This window comes from Oncorhynchus nerka, linkage group LG17 (assembly GCF_034236695.1).
Source record: "Oncorhynchus nerka isolate Pitt River linkage group LG17, Oner_Uvic_2.0, whole genome shotgun sequence".
Classification (NCBI taxonomy): Eukaryota; Metazoa; Chordata; class Actinopteri; order Salmoniformes; family Salmonidae; genus Oncorhynchus; species Oncorhynchus nerka.
Genome location: NC_088412.1, coordinates 14,029,994 through 14,035,993, shown reverse-complemented (window position 1 = coordinate 14,035,993; position 6,000 = coordinate 14,029,994). Strand labels below are relative to the sequence as shown.

Sequence of the window (6,000 nt, the reverse complement as noted above, 5' to 3'; positions counted from 1 at the left end):
ATGTGAACCAAATGGCACACAAATCCCTTTATAGTGCACTACTTTTGACCAGGGCCCGTACATGCGCAGAAAGAAAGGGTACGGTTAGTGTACAATATTGTTCCCAGGGGTTCAAAAATGCACATAAAATACCTTCAGAGGTACATACAGTTGAAGTCAGAAGTTTACATACAGGTTAGCTATATAATTTTTAACTCAGTTTCTCACAATTCCTGACATTTAATCCTAGTAAAAATTCCCTGTTTTAGGTCAGTTAGGATCACCACTTTATCTTAAGAATGTGAAATGTCAGAATAATAGTAGAGAGAATGATTTATTTCAGCTTTTATTTCTTTCATCACATTCCCAGTTGGTCAGAAGTTTACATACACTCAATTAGTATTTGGTAGCATTGCCTTTAAATTGTTTAACTTGGGTCAAACGTTTTGGGTAGCTTTCCACAAGCTTCCCACAATAAGTTGGGTAAATGTTCATCCATTCCTCCTGACAGAGCTGGTGTAACTGAGTCAGGTCTGTAGGCCTCCTTGCTCGCACACGCTTTTTCAGTTCTGCCCACAAATTTTCCATAGGATTGAGGTCAAGGCTTTGTGATGACCACTCCAATACCTTGACTTTGTTGTCCTTAAGCCATTTTTCAACAACTTTGGAAGTATGCTTGGGATCATTGTCCATTTGGAAGACCCATTTGCGACCAGGCTGATGTCTTGAGATGTTGCTTCAATATATCCACATCATTTTCCGTCCTCATAATGCCATCTATTTTGTGAAGTGCACCAGTCCCTCCTGCAGCAAAGCAACTCCACAACATGATGCTGCCTTCCCGTGCTTCACGGTTGGGATGGTGTTCTTCGCCTTGCAAGCGTTCCCCTTTTTCCTCCAAACATAACAATGGTCATTATGACCAAACAGTTCTATTTTTGTTTCATCAGACCAGAGGACATTTCTCCAAAAAGTACAATCTTTGCCCCCATGTGCAGTTGCAAACCATAGTCTGGCTTTTTTTTATGGCGGTTTTGGAGCAGTGGCTTCTTCCTTGCTGAACAGCCTTTCAGGTTATGTCAATACAGGACTTGTTTTACTGTGGATATAGATACTTTTGTACCGGTTTCCTCCAGCATCTTCACAAGGTCCTTTGCTGTTGTTCTGGGATTGATTTGCACTTTTCGCACAAAAGTACATTCATCTCTAGGAGACAGTCTCCTTCCTGAAGGGTCCCATGGTGCTTATACTTGCGTACTATTGTTTGTACAGATGAACGTGGTACCTTCGGGCATTTGGAAATTGCTCCCAAGGATGAACCAGACTTGTGGAGGTCTACAGTTTTTTTTCTGAAGTCTTGGCTGATTTCTTTTGATTTTCCCATGATGTCAAGGAAAGAGGCGCTGAGTTTGAAGGTAGGCCTTGAAATACATCCACAGGTACACCTCCAATTGACTGAAATTATGTCAATTAGCCTATCAGAAGCTTCTAAAGCCATGACATAATTTTCTGGCATTTTCCAAGCTGTTTAAAGGCACAGTTCACTTAGCGTATGTACTGTAAACTTCTGACCCACTGGAATTGTGATACAGTGAATTATAAGTGAAATATTCTGTCAGTAAAAATGACTTGTGTCATGCACAAAGTAGATGTCCTAACCGACTTGCCAAAACTATAGTTTGTTTACAAGAAATTTGTGGAGGGGTTGAAAAATGAGTTTTAATGACTACAACCTAAGTGTATGTTAACCATGTCCTCACATGGTACTGTTCGATATATTTAGGGTATATGTGTGGATAATCTAGCATAATGGTCAATTCCTTTGCCAATTTTTGAATATAAAAGGTACAATCGTCACACTCTCAAAAACAATCTTTATCATATTTCCCAGCATGCTCTATTGCAATTCTTTGAATTGTTTGTTTCAATGTATGTTTTTGCATGGAAATTGATTGATTGGGCTTATGGTACACAAAGATAAATAACATACATACATTTTTCTAAACGAACCCTGTTAGTAGTTAGAATTATTGCACCCGTTACTAAGATGGTTGTTCCAGTTTCAATAGTTTCGGTAGTCTCATTCATCTAGTGTCCCTACCTTGGCAGTCGTTCTAAATGCAGGTTGCAGGTGATTAAAAGTTCACATTTGAAATGTATCTCCACTCTGACTGGATTCCAACAGGAATTGCATATCACTCTGCAAACCAGCATGATGTGACTTGTCCAATGTGGCCTGCAAACCATGAGTTTTAGACTTCTCTGTTGGGATTTAACTAGGCTGCCAAAGTATGGCCTTATGATATATGTAATGTATTGTCATAAAGAGTTTGTCTATGATAAAATATTCACCTAGGCCATTAGTTGGTGACGGCTACAGGACTGAAACTCATTTAATGCAGCAGTCATGGGTAGTACTGGTAACTCTAAAATTCACTTGAAAGGCGCTCTGGGAAATATGCAAATAAGGCTTTACACCCTACAGTGTTAAACAACACACAACACCTTTTTATAGGTACATTTTCTTGCCACATAAAAGGAACAAACTGCTTGGTCACTGTGTTGGTACCCTAAAAGGCAAATGTGGTCAAAAGTAGTGCACTACAATAGGGAATAGGGAGTCTTTCATATTTTAGGACAAATCAGTGTTGTGGTCATTTAAAAAAAAGATTGAACCTTTATTTAACCAGGTAGGCTAGTTGAGAACAAGTTCTCATAGAGTTACACATGGAATTAACAAACATACAGTCAATAATACAGTAGAAAAAAGAAACATCTATATACAGGGTGTGCAAATGAGGTAAGAGTTTTAATTTTGTACATTTTTATTTCAACTTTATTTAACCAGGTAAGCTAGTTGAGAACAAGTTCTCATTTACAACTGTGACCTGGCCAAGATAAAGCATAGCAATTCGACACATACAACAACACAGAGTTACACATGGAATAAACAAACATACAGTCAATAATACAGTAGAACAAAAGAAAACAAAAAGTCTATATACAGTGAGTGCAAATGAGGTAAGATAAGGGAGGTAAAGGCAATAAATAGGCCATGGTGGCGAAGTAATTACAATATAGCAATTAAACACTGGAATGGTAGATGTGCAGAAGATGAATGTGCAAGTAGAGATGCTGGGGTGCAAAGGAGCAGGATAAATAAATAAATACATTATGGGGATGAGGTAGGTAGATAGATGGGCTGTTTACAGATGGGCTATGTACAGGTGCAGTGATCTGTGAGCTGCTCTGACAGCTGGTGCTTAAAGTTAGTGAGGGAGATATGGGTCTCCAGCTTCAGAGATTTTTGCAGTTCGTTCCAGTCATTGGCAGCAGAGAACTGGAAGGAAAGACGACCAAAGGAGGAATTGGCTTTGGGGGGTGACCAGTGAGATATACCTGCTGGAGCGCGTGCTACGGGTGGGTGCTGCTATGGTGACCAGTGAGCTGAGATAAGGTGGGGCTATAGCTAGCAGAGACTTGTAGATGACCTGGAGCCAGTGGGTTTGGTGACGACTATGAAGCGAGGGCCAACCAACGAGAGAGTACAGGTCGCAGTGGTGGGTAATATTTGGGGCTTTGGTGACAAAATGGATGGCACTGTGATAGACTGCGTCCAATTGGATCATTCTGCTCTACGTTATGAAGTGTGTCAATTTGAGAATGTTGGAGGTTTCATATATACTGCTGTCAAAATGTTGTAAATGAACGATTCATGATTCACAAACACATAATGTGTTGTAGAATGAGTTTGTTTGTGAATCATTGTTAGTTTATTTGCAACATTGTGACATAGTTTCAACCAAGAATTGTTAACTTCCTGGTTAGTCATTTAAGGAACAATAGAACAAACTAACAGTGGAATGTTGTTGTTTATGAAGTTCTGAAAGCATTTCAGTTACACAGCACATATGCAACATGGAATTTCACTCTTTCACACACACACACACACACACACACACACACACACACACACACACACACACACACACACACACACACGCACACACGCACACACTTTTGCATATATGTACATACTTATGCATGTACTGTATGTACACAAACGTTATGCACAGACACACACAGACACACACATACTCCCTTTCTAGGCAGGAACTATAATCACCACCTGCTCTATCTTTTCTCCTCCTTTCCCACATTACATTATTTACCCATAGTGCACTACTTTTGAACAGAGCACTATTCCCTACATAGGGCACTACTTTTGACCAGAGCCCTATGTAAGGAATAGGGTTCTGGTCAAAAGTAGTGCACCAGTCCTATCTTAATTTTTTTCAAAAAACAAATTTTACTCTAAAAAAATAAATAAATAAAATAGAGTAACAAAGTTATCCCTCCAAGGAGTATGGCTGTGGAAATGCTTATAACTTTTTTTGGTTTGTTTACAGTATTTTTATTTTCACATTGAGGCGGACATGGAAAGCCTTTTAGGACAAACAGTGGGGTTTCTGCAGAACATTCTGGTGCTAGATTGTTAAAAGCCTGCTGGATTCATGAGTGCATCACAATCAGGAATCTTACTGTTAGAAGTTAGAAGTCGTACTGCTCGGAGAGAGCAGAGGTGCATGGACTCTACTGGGATCCATGAGTACAGACATAACACATTAGTAACCTTTGACAAACGCTCACGCCACAATTCATTATAGGCCTGGGCGGGTTCGTCGAGAGGCTAGTAGGCTGTGGGTTTTTGTATGGAGGAAATAGACATGAGGAATACATCTACCATAACTTGTGGGTGAGAAAAACAGAGTTAGAGAGTGTGAGGGACAGAGCGAGAGAACCAGAGAGTGATAAACAGACAGAGAGACTGGAACCAGAGAGTGATAAACAGACAGAGAGACTGGAACCAGAGAGTGATAAACAGACAGAGAGACTGGAACCAGAGAGTGATAAACAGACAGAGAGACTGGAACAAGAGAGTGATAAACAGACAGAGAGACTAGAACCAGAGAGTGATAAATAGACAGAGAGACTAGAACCAGAGAGTGATAAACAGACAGAGAGACTGGAACCAGAGAGTGATAAACAGACAGAGAGACTAGAACTAGAGAGTGATAAACAGACAGAGAGACTAGAACCAGAGAGTGATAAACAGACAGAGAGACTGGAACCAGAGAGTGATAAACAGACAGAGAGACTGGAACCAGAGAGTGATAAACAGACAGAGAGACTGGAACCAGAGAGTGATAAACAGACAGAGAGACTAGAACCAGAGAGTGATAAACAGACAGAGAGACTAGAACCAGAGAGTGATAAACAGACAGAGAGACTAGAACCAGAGAGTGATAAACAGACAGAGAGACTAGAACCAGAGAGTGATAAACAGACAGAGAGACTGGAACCAGAGAGTGATAAACAGACAGAGAGACTGGAACCAGAGAGTGATAAACTGACAGAGAGACTAGAACCAGAGAGTGATAAACAGACAGAGAGACTGGAACCAGAGAGTGATAAACAGACAGAGAGACTGGAACCAGAGAGTGATAAACAGACAGAGAGACTGGAACCAGAGAGTGATAAACAGACAGAGAGACTAGAACCATAGAGTGATAAACAGACAGAGAGACTGGAACCAGAGAGTGATAAACAGACAGAGAGACTGGAACCAGAGAGTGGTAAATAGTCAGAGAGACTAGAACCAGAGAGTGATAAACAGACAGAGAGACTGGAACCAGAGAGTGATAAACAGACAGAGAGACTGGAACCAGAGAGTGATAAATAGTCAGAGAGACTGGAACCAGAGAGTGATAAACAGACAGAGAGACTGGAACCAGAGAGTGATAAACAGACAGAGAGACTGGAACCAGAGAGTGATACACAGACAGAGAGACTGGAACCAGAGAGTGATAAACAGACAGAGAGACTGGAACCAGAGAGTGATAAACAGACAGAGAGACTGGAACCAGAGAGTGATAAACAGACAGAGAGACTAGAACCAGAGAGTGATAAACAGTCAGAGAGACTGGAACCAGAGAGTGATAAACAGACAGAGAGACTAGA

The 6,000-nt window shown here is 40.6% G+C and overlaps 1 protein-coding gene across 4 annotated transcripts in view; it reads left to right on the top strand.

Moving 5' to 3' along the window:
• Nucleotides 1–6,000, top strand: part of LOC115144716 (transcription factor SOX-6-like) — a 258,270-nt gene that overhangs the window by 195,763 nt on the left and 56,507 nt on the right. The window lies entirely within an intron of this gene.